The sequence below is a fragment of the Muscardinus avellanarius genome, assembly GCF_963383645.1.
Source record: "Muscardinus avellanarius genome assembly, chromosome: 1".
Taxonomy (NCBI): Eukaryota; Metazoa; Chordata; class Mammalia; order Rodentia; family Gliridae; genus Muscardinus; species Muscardinus avellanarius.
In genome coordinates this window covers 87,657,154-87,677,364 of record NC_137786.1, presented here as the reverse complement: position 1 = coordinate 87,677,364, position 20,211 = coordinate 87,657,154, and positions in this window count along the sequence as shown.

The following is a 20,211-nucleotide window of genomic DNA, read 5'->3' as shown; positions in this document are numbered from 1 at the left end:
AGTAGAGACATAAGATACACAGTAAGACCAGACAGAGACCAAGAGCACCCAGTCCAGCCCACTCTTTTAAATGACGAGCTGCTTGTTGGATCCAGGACATCAAGGTGCGGGCCATCACCGGGTCAACTCGAGTAGTATTGGTTTTGATGATCTCCAACCGCAACTGTTTTGTCAAGTTGTCAAATTTCGATGACCAGTTATCTGTAAGATATGCAGAAAGCTCGTGAGAAAGATTAGCGGCAATAGACGCGTTATCATAGGGAATTCTGGTTAGACACAGAGCCGTGGAATGCCACTCACAGCCAAGCTGTGCCAACCGCCATAGCACATCAATTTGTTCTTGTATTAAATCAACTCTTTGATTTAATATCATTATAAACAAGTAGTATTGGAACAAGACAAGGTATCATTTTGCAATGTACCATTAGACATAAGAAACAGGAAAGGTGAAACAAGACACACTAGAGTGGGACCAAATGTAATATTTAGGCCTGAGCGATTAAAGGAAGCGTGATCCTCAAACGTCTCAGAAGTGTTCCATATTATTTTAGTATGGCCCAGGGAACCACCATTAATCATGACAAGGGGAGCTAAATCCGTGCAACTGCCATTTATCCCACAAAGAAGCCACAGATCAAATGGCTTAGAATGAAAGGCCATGGTTGGGCTCTGATAAGTAAAATTATAACCTGCAAAAGTAGAATTTGCTCCTGTGCCAATTTTAGGGGAAAAGGTAAAAAGATTAGTAGTCCACTGTGTAAGCCTAGATTGGCATCCAGTTCAGGGTGGAGAGATTGTTTTGTCAAAACGAGAGCCTTGGCAGCGAGGGGCCCAATATGGCTGCCTTGACAGTCTAAGACGGGTAGAATTTATTTTGTTAGAAAAATTAATGGGCCAAAAGTCTTCTATTCAAAAGGAGGTAAAATTAGCTATACCATTGGTAACATTCGGTCTAGATAGCCAAGCAGCAGTTTAATTATACAAGCTAATGCAAGGAGGGGGACCAACATCAAGCAGGGAACGATTATGAATCAAGGAAAAGCGATCAAGAGAGCGCTTAGGTGGTGAATAAGCGGGGAAAAACTTGAGCAGAATGACTCAAAGGCAATGGAAAAGGAAAAGCAGTCAGAAGCCCCCATTGTGGATCACTTCCTATCCTTGGAATCCACAGTATCATGGTCCCCAGAAGAATCAGTTGATGGCTCATCATCCTTTTGTTTCACCAGACGAGTCAGCCGCTCCGGAACCCAGACAGGATCGGCGCCGTCCTGTGGAAACACACAAACAGAGCCTCTGGCCCATGTGAGCACTGGGTCAGGTCCCCTCCATTGCCCTGTGAGGGCATCCTTCCAACGCACGAAACCCTGGCTCGTACCCGAGGGGGCAAAATGACGATCAGCAGCAGTCTTGCCATTGACATCTAATTGCAAAAAATTCAAAGTAAAAAGGGCTAAGGATAGGCGCTGCTTCGGTTTCATATTGGTTCCAATTCCCTCTTTTTGTTTTATCAAGCATTCTTTAAGAGTACGATGGGCGCGTTCCACAATACCCTGTCCCTGAGGGTTGTACGGAAGGCCATGCTTTAGAGTTATTCCCATCTGTGAGCAAAAGGATGTGAATTTTTGGGAAGTATAAGCCGGGCCATTATCAGTTTTTATTTCTTTAGGCATATTCCATGCTGCCCAGGCCTCAAGGCAATGATTGACAATGTCATGTGCCTTTTCCCCGGCATGAGCAGACGCATGAATAATTCCAGAGATGGTATCTATGGAAACATGGATATATTTCAATCTTCCAAACTCAGATATGTGAGTTACATCCATTTGCCAGAGATGTAGAGGGAGCAAGCCTCGTGGGCAAATGCCCACATGTGGGGGGTGTAAGAAAGGGGCACAGGCATTACAGGTTTTTACAATTTCCCGAGCCTGATGTCGAGGGATTTTAAATCGCTGTTGTAATGTTTTAGAATTTACATGATATTGACGGTGAAATGCCTGTGCCTGTTGCATTTGAGTAAGAGAAAAAATCATATGTATCTTGGTGAGTTTATCTACTAGATCATTTCCATATGTAATAGGGCCAGGTAATCCAGTATGTGCCCTAACGTGCTGGATAAAGAATGGTGTCTTTCTTAAATGTATATAAATCTGGATTTGGCTAGCCATAGAATGAATAGGAGTATGTAAAGAGAGTTGACCCACGCATTCAAGCGATCTAACCAGATTAACCACATATTGTGAATCTGATAATAAATTGAAAGAAGAAACTCTCTTAAAAATTTCTAAAACAATATTTAATTCAACCAGTTGTGGAGAGGTATGTGAATATTGGATGACAACGGGATTGCTTCCCTCTATTAGGTAGGCCCCCACACCAGTTTTGGATCCATCAGTAAAAATGTTAATTGCATTAGCCACAGGTTTGTTTTTAGTGACCAATGGGAAAATGAGAGGATGTTCCAGAACAAAATGTAACAATGGATCTTTAGGAAGATGATTGTCTATTTCACCACTGAAAGAGCACATAAGTATAGCCCAATCATCAATAGTGGCTACCAGCGTTTGTACTTGCAGAGCAGTGTACGGTACCACCAACTTATCAGGCGTTCTGCCAAAATGTTGGATGCACTGCTGAATGGCTTTAAGGGCAAGGCTTGCTACACTGGTGGGATAATATTCAACTACCTTTTGAGGGAAGACTTTGGGGTGAATCCAAAGAAGGGGTCCTTGTTGCCAAAGAACACTAGTAGGCTGTTTTTCAGTGGCCAGGATACAAGCCCATAATGGCTGTCCAGGGGTCACGCGACGGAGAGACGCTTTTGTAAGTGCTTGTTCTACTAATTGTAACGCATTGCGGGCCTCATTGGTAAGGACGCGAGGAGAATCTAATTGAGGATTGCCTACGAGTAGATTATATAAATGTTTCAAGGCATGGTTAGGAATTTGTAAAAAGGGTCGAACCCAATTAATGTCTCCCAACAGTTTTTGGAAATCATTGAGGGTTTTTAATTGATCAGTGCGGATGATTAATTTTTGAGGCAGGACTGCATGGGGGAGAACAATGTTGCCAAGAAAGTGTATATTTTCTCCTCTTTGTACCTTTTCTGAGGCGATGAATAATTGATGAGTTTCCAAAATCTTTACAAGGTGACAATAAGCCTCCTCAAGTATGGAGGGATATTTTGTGGTCAACAAAATGTCATCCATATAATGAATACACCGAATTTCTGGAAATTTGGTTTTTACGGGCTCAAGAGCACTATTTACATATAATTGACAGAGGGTAGGGCTATTGGCCATTCCTTGTGGGAGGACCACCCATTCATATCTACTGTCAATTTCCTCTTGATTAATAGAGGGAACAGTAAAAGCAAAACGAGGAGTATCCGCAGGATTTAAAGGGATGGAGAAAAAACAATCTTTTATGTCTATGCTGATAAGTGGCCACTCCTTCGGGATAGCAGAGAGGAGTGGAAGCCCTCGTTGAACTGGCCCCATAATCTGCATTTGGCTATTTATGGCTCGGAGGTCGTGTAATAACCTCCATTTTCCAGATTTTTTCTTTATCACAAAAATCGGGGTATTCCAAGGAGAGGTGGATGGCTGGATATGGCCTAACTGTAATTGTTCTTGTACTAATTTCCTTGTTGCTTCAAGCTTTTCACGGGAGAGAGGCCACTGAGGAACCCATACTAGATCTCCCGTCTTCCAGGTAATGGGAATTGCTTCCTCAGTGGCTACTGAACAAAACCCAGTCCCCCGCGATCACTCTTTTCTTTAGTAGGAATTGGGCTTTTACGTCCCTGGAGGTGTTTTCCCAGCCCGTAGGAAGGGTGGTAGCCCTGGCGAAGGAGAATATTATGGGCTTGGGGGAAATAAGATGTATTTTGTAAGGAATATCCCATGTCCACTAATAAATCTCTTCCCCAGAGGGAAACTGGCAGCTCCAGCACATAGGGTTCAAACTGCCCCTTATGTCCCTCCTGATCTTTCCAATGTAGAGCCCTAGCACTGAGGTCAGGGGTTTTAGCATAACCCAAACCTCTAAGTTCTCCGGCAGCCTTTTGAGTGGGCCATGAAGATGACCAGTCTTTATGGGCGATGACACTTTTATCTGCCCCAGTATGTAAAAGTCCTAGGATTTGCTTGCCTTCCACGTCCAAGGTTATCAAGGGACGAGTTCCCATATCAAAGGCAAGAGATATTAACTCATTTCCTGAAGAACCGAACCCACCACTACCGCATCGTCCCTTTGCTGAAGGAAACATACCATGTAGACTGGGAAGCAAAAGTAACTGTGCCACTCTATCCCCAGGGGAGATGGCAACGATACCCTGGGGCGCTGAAACCATCACTTTGATAATTCCAGTATAATCCTCATCTATAACCCCCGGATGGACTACAAGTCCTTTCATGGTAGAGGAAGACCTTCCAAAAAGTAAGCCAACAGAGTTAGGTGGCAAAGGACCTTGAAAATCTGTTTCAATAATTTGAACTCCCATTTGTGGTGTTAATACCAGCCTGGAGGTGGCACAGAGGTCCAATCCTGCCGAACCTGGAGTGGCTCGCCGGACTGTCCCGGAGGCTGTAGATTGGGCCACTGAGGTGGCTGTGTCTCCATGGCCCCGTACACCTGAGGGTTCCCATATTTTTGTGGGCCCTGGGAACGGGGGCCCGCCCTCCCGTTTTTTGTCTGAGTATTTGATGATTGCTTTCCATTATAGGGCAAGGGGTTGCCATCGATATCTTTAACCGAACGGCACTCAGAGGTAGGATACCTTCCTTTTCTACATCGACGACAATACTCAGGAGGAGAAGGATAAGATTGGGACGCCCTACGCTTAGGACAATCTCGTTTTAAGTGTCCTGTCGCTCTACAGGAAAAACAATTGCCATTTTTGGTACTATTTTTACTTTGTTGTCTGGAGGCCTGTATAATGGCTGCAGCAAGTCCTGAATTGGTTAAGGGTCCTCGGAGTTCCCTGCACACCTTCATCCACACCTCTAGGCCTTTATGTTTGTAAGGGGTAATGGCCTGTCTGCATTCTTTAGTGCATTGCTCATAGACCAATTGTTTAATGAGCAGCATGGCCGTGTCAGGATCCCCAAAAATTCTTCCCGCAGCCTCTACTAGACGGGCAACGAAGTCTGAAAAGGGTTCAGTCAATCCTTGGGTAATCTTTGTAAGGTTACCAGATACCTCTCCTTTGTTAGGGAGGGCCTTCCAGGCCTGGGTAGTGAGTCTGTTGATTTGTTCATATACCTGTTGTGGATACCCAAGCTGTTGATTAGCAAATCGTCCTTGGCCCATCAACATGTCTATATTCCAGGCTGGATTTCCTGCTGCTCGATTACGTGCAGCTTGTTCAGTGGCATATTTTATATAATAAGCTTTCCAATCCAAGTATTGGCCAGGATTTAAGGTGGCCCTAACTAAATTTTGCCAGTCTCCTGGGGTCATGGCATAGCGATGTAAACTCTCTATTATTGCTATAGTGAAAGCAGCTGATGACCCATATGTGCGAACTGACTCTGCGAGATGCTTAACTGTTTTAAAGTCCAAAGGCTCATGATAACGATTTCCCCCCTCCTGCGGCTGGAAAACTGGGAAAGCTTGATTTGCTAGAAAAATTCCCGCATCTCTCCACATCTGACTACTAAAAGAGACACCTTCTCCTGCTCCGGGCGCAGAAGGGTTATACGGAGGAGACGGAATTTCCTCTTTACTCAGTTCAAAAGCTTTCATTTGTTTGCAAATGGCCTCTAGTTCCTCCTCAGAGTCATCCTCCCCCTCTGACTCTGAATCCTCCTCACTGGCCACTTTAGAGGAAGTTGAACGTTCCTCTTTTACACCGTCTAAAGCTGCCTGGCCCTCCTGCACAAATTTTCTAAAGCGCCTTTCTTCCAAACAGGCACGAATCAGCCGACAAAGCGGCCGAGTCCCTCCTGTGACAATACCTTGTTCTTCGGCGCGTTCTACGTCTCTTCCCAATTTATCCCAGCTTGCTAAAGAAAGATTCCCTGATACTGTAAACCATGGCGCTACCCTATCTATTTGTTCGAGAAAATCTTGTATTGTCTTGTCCCTAAGCTTTAGGCCTCTACTTTTCAACAAAGCTTTCAATGCTTTATGCAATGGGTGAGATGGACTATTTCCCATCTTGTCGAATCAGGACCAGCCCGATTCTCTAACTTGCTTACACTGAAAAATATCCTCCTTAATGGAGCCCCCTGTTGATCGAGGAAAATAACCCTCCATAAACGGAGCCTCCTCCTCCCTTTTCGGAGTCAAAGGAGTACTTACCAGCCAGCTGCCCTGGACTGCCGAGGTTCTGATCAAAGCGAAGGTCCCCGTACGGGCCACCACTTGTCGGTCGCAGTGACGACTCTTACACGATCTTCCTCAAGCAGTTTTATTACCCCAGCTTCTTGTACAGTTCCCGTAGATCTTCTCCCCCTCTCCCCAGAAATCCTCCCCTTATATAGAGCCCAACAGCCAATCAGCAGACCGTTCACGTGTACAACTCATGGGCACAGCCAGTTCATTGGCTGTTGCCCCATGGCATGCGGTGTTCCCGTGTATCTCATGCTCTTGTCGTCACTTCCTGAAAGTTGTTTACCACCTAAGCACTCTGGGGAATTTCTGCTCAGCGCCATCTTAGCTCTTGGACTTACTGGCTGATGGGCGGGGCCCGTCACACACACACACACACACACACACACACACACAAAAAAAAAAAAAAAAGTGGAAATAAAGCAAGGGTTAGCTGCTGATCAGGAAATAGTGAAACAAAGTCTTGCTAAGTTACAGCACGCTGACTGACCTGGAACCTGCAATCCTCTTGTCTCAGCCTCACAAGTACTGGGATAACAGATGTGTACCTCCATGCCGGGCTCTGGCATGCTTTTACTGCTTAATATATTTTCTAGTCACAAAGCTGCGAGGCACCTGGAACTGATGAGTTTCATTTCAGGTTTTCTTCTGGATTCAAAAAATTAAAATTGTTGTCTTATTAAAGAACAATGAAATGAAAGTCATTTGGAGCCAAGAAGTTATTATGGGATATGTATTAATGAGTACAATAACAAAGATTACAAGCTAACGTTCAACAAAAATACCTGTCTTTAATTTTTTTAATTCCTAATCTTTGATTTATTATGTATTTGGTAGAAACTCTTAAGATTTACTCACTTAGCAAATTCTAAGTATACAATACAGTGTTAATCATTATTTACACTGGTGTACATAAGCTCTCCAAAATGTTTTTCTCTCATGTAACTAAAATCTTGGACCACTGGGCCAACATCTTTCCCTTCCCCCCATCTCCCCTTTCACCTGCTCCGACAACCACAATTCTGATCTCTGCTTCCAAGAGTTTGACTGTTTTAGATTCCACATATAAGTAAGATGATGCACTATTTGTCTTTTTCTGGCTTATTTTAGTAGCATAATGTCCTATAGTGTCATCCAGATTGTCACACGTGTCAGAATTTCTCTTTTTATTAACACTAAATGAATTTCTATCCTTTATGCCTATTATAATTTCTTTTCCATTCATTTGTTGATGGATATTTAGGTTCATTCCATATCTTGGTAATCCTGACAAATACTGTAATGAATGTGGGGTCCAGAATATCTCTTCAGTATACTGATTTCACTTCCTTTAGATATATACAGAAAGATGTTCTATTTTCAAAATTTTAATAATCTCCTTACTCATTTTTATATATGGATTTTTATACTTTTATTGGGGCATTATAATTTCAAATCATAATGTAGTTTATAATGAGTGTGACACACACAGCACATGGAGAACTCCCCCCCTCGTTCATTATGATTGGAATTATGACATTATGATTGGCATTGAAATTCTTACATATGCACATGATGTCATGGAAGCAATTCCTTCAATAATCATCACCCTCTTTCCCCTAGACCACCTCTCTTCTTTTACTGGAGTTTCTCCTCCATTTTCCAAAATTTCTTTGGTGTTCAGATTATTCCCTAGGTCTGCGTATGAGAGAAAACATAAGCCTCTTCACTCTGTAACTGGCTAACATCACTTAACATAATATTCTCCAGTCCATTCATTTTCCTGCAGATGACATAATTTTGCTTTTTATTGCCAAGTAGAATTCCATTGTGTGTACATCCCATAATTTTGTAATCTATTCATCTCTTGGTAGACATATAGGTTGATTGCATAATTTGCCTACTGTAAATTGTGCTGCTATATACAGTAATATAAATGTATTTCTATAATATTCTGATTTCAGTCCTTTTGGAAAGATACACAGAAATGGTATAGCTAGATAACATGGTGGATCTATTCCCTGTTTTCTGATGAATCTTCATAGTGGCTGTACTAAATTGCAATCCACCAATAGTGTAGAAGAGTTCCTATTTCCCCATATTCTCACCAGCATGTATTGTTCTTTGACTTCTTGATGATTGTCAATCTTACTGGGGTTAGGTGGAATCTCAGTGTAGTTTTGATTTGCATATCCGTGATTGCTAATGATGTTGGAGATTTTTTATATATTTACTGGCCAATTGTATCTCTTCTTTTGTGAAGTGTTTGTTTAGCTCAGTTGCCCATTTGTTGACTGGGTTGTTTTCTTTTTAAGCTGTGGACTTTTTATATGTGGCTTTTATTGTAGTAAAGTTTATTCTTTATCAATCTTGCTGAGAATATCAACCATGAATAAATGAATATTGAACTTTGTCAAATGGTTTTTCTGTATCTATTTAGATGAGTCTACATTTTTTTCATTTTGTTAATGTGTTGTTTCACTTGATTGATTTATATAAACAGAACCATTCTTGCATCTCAGAGTGATTTTCAGTTCACCATGACATATGATATTTTAATATGCTCTTATTTTTTATATTTTATTGAAGTTTTTTGGACTTGTTTATCAGAGATAGTGGCATAGCTGGGCGTGGTGTTGCACACTTGTAATCCCCATGCTTGGGAGGCTGAGAGAGGAGGATCGCGCAGGTTCGAAGCCAGCCTCAGGTACTTAGTGAGGCTCTCAGCAACTTAGTGATACCCTGTTTCCAAATAAAATACAAAATAGGTCTGGGAGTATAGCCCAGAGGTAGAAAGCCTCTGGGTTCCACCCCCATCACCACCAAAAAAAAAAAAAAAAAAAAAAAAGATAGTGGCTTGTAGTTTCTTGTGTTATTTTTGTCTGGTTTTTGTATCAAAGTAATACTAACTTCATAAAATGAATTTAGAAGTGTTTTTCTATTTTGGGGAAGATTTAAAAAATAATTAATATAACTTTTTTTTCCAGAATTCTTCTGTGGAGTCATCTGGTCATTGGCTTTTCTTTGTTGCAAGAATTTTAATTACTGATTTGTTTACTGTTGGTATACTCAGGATTTCTTTTTCTTTTTATTCAATTATGAAAGGTTTCTTTCTTTCTTTCTCATACTGGGGATTGAATCCAGGGATTTCCTACCTCTGATCTATATCCCTGGCCCTTTTTATTTTTTTAATTTTGAATGGTCTCACTAAGTTACTACTTGCTGGCTTGGAACCTGTCATCTTCCTGTGTCAGCTTCCAAAGTACTGGGATTACAGGTGTATGCTACCTCATCCAATGATTCAGTTTCTAAGAATTAATCTATTCTTTTTTAGGTTTTCCAATTTGTTTGCATATCCATATTCATAATAGTCTCCTATGACCTTTTTGTTTCGGAGGCATCTGTTGTAATATTTTCTTGCTTACTTCCAAGTTTGAGTCTTCTTTTTCTTTAGTCTAATTTTAAACTGTTGATTTTGTATATCTTTTCCAAAAATAAACTCTTAGTTTTGTTTTATTTTTCTATTTTTGTTTATTTGATTTGTTTGTGCTTTAATCATTATTTTCTTCTTCTGAAAATATTGCGCTTAGTCAGTTCTTTTTATTTCCTTGAGGTATATAGTTGTTTGCAATCTCTTTTTTAATTCATGTAGACATTTACAGCTACAATGTTCCTTTTTTAAACCTAATTCCAAGTGATTTAAAATAAAGTATGTAAACTGGACATAGTGGCACATGCTTGTAATCCAGTACTTGGGAGGCTGAGACAGAAGAATCACAAGTTTTAGACTAGCCTCAGCAACTTAGTGAGGCCTTCTGCAAATTAATGAGACCTTGTTTTAAAATAAAAAATAAAATAAGTCTGAGTGTGTGTCTCAGAGGTAGAATGCCCCTGGGTTCATTCTCCATTAACACTCACACACACACACACACACACACACACACACACACACACACCAAAAAACAAAGTATGTAAGAAGGTGTTTGTTTAAATTTCAGTTTTATTAATTTTAAGTGATTAGAAGTTTGTTTAACTTAAATAAAAATCGACTTTTTTGTACTGGGGGTTAAACCCCAAGTCATTCTACCTCTGACTTACATCCCCAGGATCATCCCTCTGTTTGCCATCTTTTAAAGTTTTGAAACAGGGTCTTGCTAAGTTGCTGAGGCTGGCTTCAAACCTGTGATCCTCCTGTGTCAACCTCCCAAGTCCTTGTATTACAGGTGTGTACCACCCTGTCTGGCTTTAAAATCTAGTTTTAACATTTTGACATTTGTTCTGGGGTTGTCTCAGGGATAATGTTTCTGATATTGAAGAAGAATTTATTCAGTAGTTTTGAAAAACTGAATCTCAGGGTACAGTGTCTGCTTTTGTAATACTAACATGTACATTTCCTCTTATAGCCATTGCTAAATAAATGATTGACAGAACTCGATATCCTAAGACCAAACATTTTATAAACTTTGGTAAACTTCCAAATCAATGTCTTAAGCACATTATCTTGTATAAAAATTAATATTATAAAACAGTCAATGCCACTAAAAATAATGACTCATTAAAATCTGACTCTCTTATTACCTCTATGTTTCTTTCTTTTAGGGAATCATCTTCTTGCCTCTTAGATGTGAACTTATAATATGCTTTGTGTCTGAAAAATTCCAATGTTTTCATATATGCTAACTTCTTTAGTCTACATAATTTTTATTTTTGGTGGTACTGGGGGTGGAACCCAGGGGGTTTTACCTCCAGGCTATACTCCCAGAACTAATTTTTATATTTTATTTGGAAACAAGGTCTCACTAAGTTACTGAGAGCCTCACTAAGTATATGAGACTGGCTTTGAATCTGTGAGATCCACCTGTCTCGGCCTCCCAAGCATGAGGATTATAAGAGTGCCCCACCACGCCTGCCTGGGTAGTCTACATAATCTTTTGTGTTGTTTTTAATAAATTAGAACATGGAGATTTGAGAAGTTTAAGCTGCTATTTGTATTTAAACTAACAAGTATAGACTGAATGAAAAAATATACTTTAGATCTGTATGGGTGCAATGACATCAAAACTTCCTTTTCTTTTTCCTACTCCTAACACATACACAAAAGGTGTCTTTGGGGCTGTGTTGAATCCAGCAAACCATTATTCTCCACAACATATAACTATATGGGGTCGTTGGGTGAATAATTGTATTACTTAGAAATAATAGCATATATCATAGGCAGGAATGGTGGCACATGCCTATAATTCCAGCACTTGGGAGTCTGAGTAGAGGACAATCACAATTTGAGGCCAATCTTCCAACTTAGCAAGACTCTCAGCAACCTTGTGAGACCTTGTTTCAACGACAACAACAACAAAAAATAAAACAAAACAAAGTATTGGAAGGTAAAGCTCAAAGGTAGAATGCCCCTGAGTTTGAACCCTACTAACACACACACACACACACACACACTTACACACACACTTACACAGACACAAATAGCATTAACCATAATTTTTCTTACTATTAATGGAAACAAAGGTTAAGTAGAAAATCACTGGAAATCATCCGGATTATTTGAAAATAACAATTTCTAATTTTAGTTTGGAAAATATGCTTAAAGAAACTATAGGATGAACTACATCAATTATGGTCACTACTTATCTTTTATAACTTTTATGTCTCTTCACAAAGTAAAGTCAGACACAAAGTTATATTAGCATCATAGATATGCAGCCCCACTTTGCCACTGTGGGGGAATCGGGACTGGAAGTGTGAGTGCTACTTTCCTGGCCAGGTGCCTCTTCACTTTCTCTAATTTTAAGTTGCCTTTTACCCCACCTTCTCATTCATTCTCTTAGCTTATATCAATTCTGTGAAATATAAAAAGCAGAGTAATTCTGAAAAATCCTAAAGACACTCTACAGAGTAGTTATCTACCCAGAGAAAAGAGCTATCCTACTATTTAGCTGATTTTTCTTTTGCTTTACTTCCCAGTAGTTTATTTCTCATTATATAGGGTCATAATCCTCCTGAAGAATTCACCTTCTCTCTCTTTCCATCACACTTATAGTAATCTCCTCATGATACTACATTTTTCAAAGACAGAGACTTCAAGAGGATATGGTTCCATTTTCTAATTTTTAACAATAGAATTCGAAATATCTGGCCATTGCCTTGAAATTAGGGAAGAATGAGAGAGAGAGAGAGAGAGAGAGAGAGAGAGAGAGAGAGAGAGAGAGAGAGAATGAACAAGTAGTACACTAGCCTGTTTTTTATCTTACACCAGAATAAAAGTTGTTTGAGAATTCCAAATTTAAAACATGAAAAGAAAGTTCTGATGATTTTTTTTGTCATGATTAGATACATTGTACTTTGTGGGATTACATTGTTAAAAGGAACAAATGTATAACCCAGCTATACCACTCCTCAATATCTTTCCAAGAGAATTAAAGTTTGATAGTATAGTGACACATGCAGATCCATTTTAATAATAGCACAAGTTACAATATACAAATTGTGGAAACAATCTAAGTCTCTGTCAACGGATGAATGGATAAAAAATGCAGTGTATATAGACAATGGCGTTTTTGCTCAGACATAAAGAACAAAAATGTGTAATTTTCAGGAAATGAATGGAACTGGAGAATATTATGCTAAGTGAGAACAGCCAACCTCAGAAAGTCAAGAGTTCTATGTTTTTTCTCAAATGTGAAAGGTAGAAAATATAAAACATAAGGGGCTCTAGATAAATGAGGAAAGAGACCAGGAGATGGTGGGGGTTGGATTGTGGGAAAGAGGTGGGAGGGACAAAGGAGTCTTGAGGAAGAAAACGGTTCAAATAATGCCATGTCCATACACGACTACCAATCTCACTAACACGTACAGGGAGTGAGGAGGAGTAGGGAGGGATGCCTAAGGAAACACACCGAGTCCTTTATGGAACAGTTTGAACCTCACTGTGATGTATAATTACAATACGCCAATAAAGGTTTTAAGATAATAAAAGAAATGTGATGAAGACCTTATGGGGATTAGGATAAAAGCTCCCTTTTCCTCAGAGCTATAGATGTTAATAACGTGCCCTAGGTGTCTTAGACGGAGTGTTTTGTTATCATAACATGAGTGATGAGCTACCATTTCTTTGACCCCCAAACACCTCAAGTTGAAAGTTAAAGACATTGAATACCCTCAAGTGTAGATACGAAGGGCTTTAGAAGCCAAAAATTAATAGATTTTTTGACTCAAAATGAAAAAAAAGCATTGAAGCATCCTACAAGTTTTTGTTTCTAAACAAGTAAACATCAGCCTTCATAACCCACCAAAGCAAAACAGTCTCTAGAGTCTTTCTTATTCTTATTAAAGTGGAAATGTCGTGGAGGCCCAAAGACGAGCTGGCCACAGTGGTTCACACACAGCCATGACTCCACCATGTGACTTCACAGGAGCCATTGTGTGGGAGTCCCCAGTATTGGCTATGAAAAGCCTTTGCCATGGCTGGGTTTTTGTCCACTAGTACGGGGAGCTCTGGTGGTGACCTGTGGGACAGACTCCAAGACAGATGGCGATTTGGCAATTGATGGCTTTGGATCTGATTTGTTGGTTTTGGCTTTGGCTTTGTTGTTTTGTGTGTATGTTTTTTGGTTTGGTTGTTTTTTGTTTGTTTGTTTCTTTTGCAACGCTGGGGATGGAACCCAGGGGCATTCTAGCTCCGAGCTACTATGTCCCCAGCTCTATTTTTTATTCTTTATTTTAAAAATAGGGTCTCACTGAGTTGCAAAGGGGCTCACTAAGTAGCTGAGGCTGGCCACAAATCATGATCCTCCTGTCTCAGCCTCTGAAATCCTGGGATTACAAGCATGTACCAGCACACCTGGCTGGGTTTGTTATTTTGCTATACTTTTGGTTTTTGGCTTGTTGTTTTGTTTATTTAGATAGCATTGGTAGTTGCTATTGTGGCTTTCAATGGGCAGTCCTAGGAGAGAGAGTAGAGAGGCCTGGCAAGTTCTCATGGACAGCTTTCTCTCTGAGGATGGCCTCATGGACAACTATGTGGTCCTGAAGGACACTGGCAAGGGCAGTTTTGGCAAGGTCAGACTGGTCCACCATATCCTCACTGGGACTGAGGTGGCTGTGAAGGCCTTGCCTACATTTAGGGACAATCCCTTCTTTTGAGGAGAAATCCCTATCAGGGATATGATGAGCAGGGGACAGCTTACACACTACATCTGGGAGTCGAGTAGTCTGGAGTAGGAGAAGACGTAGAAGGTGTTCCGACAGGTTGTGAGTGCAGTGTGCTACTTGCACAACAGAGACATCCTGCACAGAGACCTGAAGCCGCATAACATCCTTTGGACTCACAGGGGGACGTCAAAATCATTGACCTTGGGCTGATCTGCCTCTTCAGGGCCGAGCACATGCTGCTCACTCTCTGTGGCACTACTGGCGATTGTACTTCAGATATGTACCAGGGCTGAGGATATGGCAGAGAGGTAGACCTCTGGAGCCTCGGGGCCATTCCCTACTTCATGTTTGTAGGCTTCGCCCCATTCACGGGCACCACCCAGGAGGAGCTACAGGAGAACACGAGGCAAGGAAGGTACTGGGTGTCCCCTCACATCACCATCCAGCCACAGCTCCTCATCAGCTGTCAGCTGACCATTATCCCCAGCATGAGGGCCACCATGGACAAACTCCTGGAACACTTGTGGCTCCGACCAGGTAAAGAGCACTCAACTGATCCCAGAGACCTACTCTCCAAACACCAAACTTTTCAGTTCTTAGACTCCTGTGCTGCTTTGGCAGGAGGGTTGTAACCCACATCATCCTCACCTGCTGCTGCTGTGTGCTGGTCCTGGAACCAACAATCGCTCTGGAAAGAGGGGGACAGAGATGCCCCAGACTGTTCAACAACAGAGTTGCTCCAGGGACACCAGGTGGATGAAACCAACACCTAAGATCCTGACTTCACCTAGAGAAGACTCAGCTGCAGGATGAAGTGCTCCAGCTGCCAATTTCCAGCTGCCAGGGCTTCTGCACACAGTTCCCAGTCAAGAGGCCCTGCCTGGAAGAAACCAGACTATCCAAAGAAACTCCCCTGTTCTTCAAGATGATTCTTGATAAATTGCTCTTGTGAATTTTATAATAAAATTGAGATGCTTTTTAAAAAGAAGGAAAATAAAAATAGGAGCCAGGCATAGTGCCACACTGTAATCCCAGCTTTCAGGAGGCTGAGACAAAAGGATCGAGGTTCTTGGATAGCCTCAGATACTACTTAGTGAGGCCCTTTGCAACTCAGTGAGACTCTGTTTCAAAATAAAGAATAAAAAAATAGGGTTGGGTTGTAGCTCTAAGGTAGAATGCCCCTGAGTTCCATCCCCAGTAACACACACACACACACACACACACACACACACACTAATAATAAATAAAAGGAACACATGTTAGGAAATGATGTTCTCAATTAAAGGTACTCTTTTACTTCTAATTAACTATGCCCTTAAATAAAAGAGGCTTTTAAATGCAGCCATTATTCTTTATTGAATGGTGAGGTTTAATGAATTTGTTAAAAGTTAATTATTAATATTCAATTTTCTACTTTGTTTTAAATATTTGATCTTGCTTTTTCATGTACTATTAGCTGCATGTAACTTTAGAGATCTATTCTTTCCATTTTTCACAATATTCTAGCTTAGGATATTGAGCCAGAATCTTTTTTGAGGAAGGAGGCTTCTGTATATGTGTGTGTGTGTGTGTGTGTGTGTGTGTGTGTGTGTGTGTGTGTGTGTGTGTTTGTGTGTGTGTATGTATGTGTGTGTTACTTGAACTTGAACTCAGGAGCATTCTACCTCCATAATACACCCCCAGCTCTTTTTAATTTTTTTTTTGGTTGTTGTTTTCAAACAGGCTTTCACTAGGTTGCTGAGTCTCGATACCTCGCTGAAGTTATCCTGAAATCTGCGATCATCCTATCTGAGCCTTCCAAGTACTAGGATTATAGGCATGTGCCAGCATGCCTCGGTAGGCTTTTCTCAAAATAGCAAAAGATATTACCAATATAACAGGTACTTTGCAAAAGTTTTGTTGTAGTAAAAAATAGGACAATGTTTCTATAAAAGCTTTTGACATAATTGATAGCCTTTCAAGATGTCATATAAATTTTAAAAGTAATTAAAAAATTTTTTGATGCTATTGTGGGTGGAACCCAGAGGCTTTCTACTTCCGGGCTATACTCCCAGACCCATTTTATACTTTTTTTGGAAACAGGGTCTCACTAAGTTGCTGAGAGCCTCACTAAGTAGCTGAGGCTGGCTTTGAACTTGCGTGATCCTCCTGTCTCAGCCTCCCAAGCGTGGGGATTACAAGCATGCGTCACCACACCCGGCTAATTAATTTTTTTTTTAATGTTCAAGAATAGCAAATTTTGTATTTACTAAATGTAGAACAGGTAAAAAATAAGTGGCATACAATATTAAGTGGTTGAATCAATCAGATTATTGAAGGGTCAGATTATTGGAGGGTCAATTAAAATACATTTTCATATAAATTATGAAATTTTACTATACAATTTAACTAGGTTACATTAATTCCTTTTTTATCTTTTAACAATTTTTTATTGAACATAAATAGTATACATTTAAACTATATTTGGTGCCCTCTCCCCCCCGCCCCTGTTTTCCCTTCCCCCCTCCCACCAATGGTTGTCCAGGTTAATCATGTCATATTCATAATTTTACACATGTTCAGATGTAGACCCTCATTAATCAAGATCAGCCTTCCTCCTCTCCTATCTTTCCATTCAAACTTTGCTGATATGTCCCCTCCATTATCTGGAGTCCCACTGGTATCCTCTGTGTTTCCTAGTTTGGGCATATTAGAGGAAACATATGTATCTTCTCCTTCTATGCTTGGCTGATCTCACTTAACATAATGTTCTCCAGGGATTTCCATATTCTTGCAAATTATATAATTTTGTTCTTCTTTATGGCTGAATAGAATTCCATTGTGTGTATTTCCCAGAGTTTTGCTATCCATTCATCTGTTGATGGAGATATGGGTTGGTTCCATATTTTGGCTATTACAAATTGTGCTGCTATGAACATTGTTTAAATTTTTTTGCACTTATCTCTGTTAAGATTTTGTTAGGAGTTATTTGTAAAAATGGGACTCAATTCTACCTTTAATTGTATTTTAGAAACTAGCATATGACTTCAATGAGCAGTTAAATTTTTTCTTAAAATAACTTTAATGAGTAAATTTTTTTTCTTAAAATAATATGAGTCAACTTTATGTATTCTTTCATATGACCACAAATTTAGTACAAAGATGATGCGGGATAGCCATCAGGAGTTCTTATTGTAAAGCAAGGACATCTGTACTGAAGATGGAAGAGCTACTTTACCAAATCAAACTTTCTGACTGTTTAACACTGGATTTTGCTTCGACTGAAATTACATGCTTAAAAACACTTTTAGACTTTCCAAGTATTCCTGAGTTTGCATTCCATGATTTGAAATTTGGAAGTGAAGAAGCCAGTATTAAAGCAAAGCGCATTTCTAACTTAACATATGAAACTAGCTACTTAAATAGATTTTTCTTTTTCATTGGGAGTTCATTAGTTATTCAGTTTTTCTTCTTCATATGAAAATCTAAGCTTTGTGTAAATCTTTTGTCTAAGGGTATAAAATTGCATTGGAATTTTTTTCTCTCTTAATTCATAGGTTGTGAGAATAGCCACTGGACGAACATCCCTTCCTCACAAAATAAATTTTCTAGGAATAAGAATAACTTCTGTGAAATAACGTGCAGTGGAATTGAATATTTACTTCTAGATATGTATCTGTTAAAGTGAAAAGTATTTCTCTATTTCCTGTAATCTATCATATCTTCTTTACAATGCATTGACTTTGTAAGGTGGAGGAGAGTCCTCCTACTTCCACCTCAGTATATTAGTTTAAAATACAATAAATTCACCAGGTGTGGATGGCACTTGCCTGTTTCCACAGTACTCGAGAGAGTAAGACAGAGAGCTGGTAGAAATGAAGACAACCTCAGCCAATAGCAAGACTGTCAACCTAGCAGGACCTGGTTTCAAGACAAAAATTAAAAGGGCTGGAAGTGGAGCTGGAAGTAGAATGCCCTGGGTTTAATTCCCAACCTTCCTCCCCCCACCACAATAAACTCATTTAAATGTACAGATTTAAGCATTTTATTTTAGTAGCTTGGTAACTTATTCTGTTCAGGATTATTTGATTTTTCAAGAATTTTTTTATGCTACTATGAGCCTTTTGCCAGTATGTTTCCTGGTAATGTGATGTGGAGCCTGTTGTGACTTTAGGGTGGTATCTAGTAATAAGGTCTGTGGAATCGCATGGTTTTTCTGGTCTCTGCTGTGGAATAATTAGTCTTGTATGTTCCCTGAATTATTTTTCCCTCTATTATCATCATCAGGCATAAGAAAACTATTGATTCCCCTTGGGCCTCTGCATTGGTGGGGAGCAGGGGACCATTCTTCCTTTGGGTCTCTCTAATTGCTTCCTTTGCAAACACTATGTAATTTCTGCCACACTGAGCATGACCACATATAAGGTTTCCCTTAGACCAGTAGGATGCAAACTATAGCCTGGAGGCAAAATCTACCTGCCACCTGATGCTGTAAAAATATATCACTGGAGTACAGCCACACTTGATAATTTACACATTATCTACTGCTGCCTTCCTGCTACAAGTACAGAGTTGAGTGAATAAGAGAGAAAACATATGGGCCACAAAGCTAAAAATACTTATTATCCAGTCCTCTAGAAACAGCATTTACTGACTTCTCCTGCCCTGGAGACTTGCAGTCTCCTTGGTGTATCCTCGTAAATGTGTTATTATCCTCTCTCCCCCGCACCTCTTCAAGATCCAGCATTCCCAGTAGGATTTTTTCAGAAAGAAAAAATGAGGACAGGGGTCAACTTCTTTCACCATCTCTCTCTTTCTTTCTTTCTTTCTTTCTTTCTTTCTTCCTTCCTTCCTTCCTTCCTTCCTTCCTTCCTTTCTTTCTTTCTTTCTTTCTTTCTTTCTTTCTTTCTTTCTTTCTTCTTTCTTTCTTTCTTTCTCCTTAGCATCTCTTGAGGCCTCAAGGGGACTTCTCCACACTTTTCTTGTCTGCAAGAAATTCTTCTAAATCAATGTCTCCTTTCTATAATGATGTATTATTCACCCTTTGTTCTTTCTTGAGATCCTAATGGCAGGTAAGGTGTACAGAAGGAGAAGCAAGTTTACAAAGAAGAGAATACAAATGGGGAAATATTTCAACAAACGTTATACTTGTTTTATATACTTTAATTTACCACTTATATAAATAAATCACTTGAACGATAGTAGTTGCTATTTTGGTTTTTCTACTGATGCTAAAAATAGTTTCACAAAATCTTTCCCTTATCTTCAAATAAGTAAAACATTAGGATAAAAATGATCTAGGTAAATGAAGATTGACTCAGAAAGACATTAAAATAATTTATTATGACATCAGAAACTATATGGAGTGCTCAAATCATCTTTAGACCACACATGATGTATTTGCAGTTTTTGCAAAAGGAAAGTTTGAGAAGGAAGAGAGAGAAAAAACAGTAAGTTTATACAAATAAATAAAGGAAAGAGGAGAAACTGAATAAAGAAATGGCAGAGGATGGGTCACACTATGTAAAGACCTCTGAGACAGCCCCCCCAAAAAATACAAAAAATAAAATTGTTAACAAACTGAGGATTTAGGCTGCCTCAGAGCTTTGTGATCTGGCAAAAAATTCATATCCATAAAAAAATTCAACAGCGCTTTGAAAAATCATGTCTACACACTATTTTGGAAGAAGAGGGATAAGATTTTACTAAAATCACTTTGAATATGGCTGCCTGACTGAATATAATTGAAAATGGTTATTA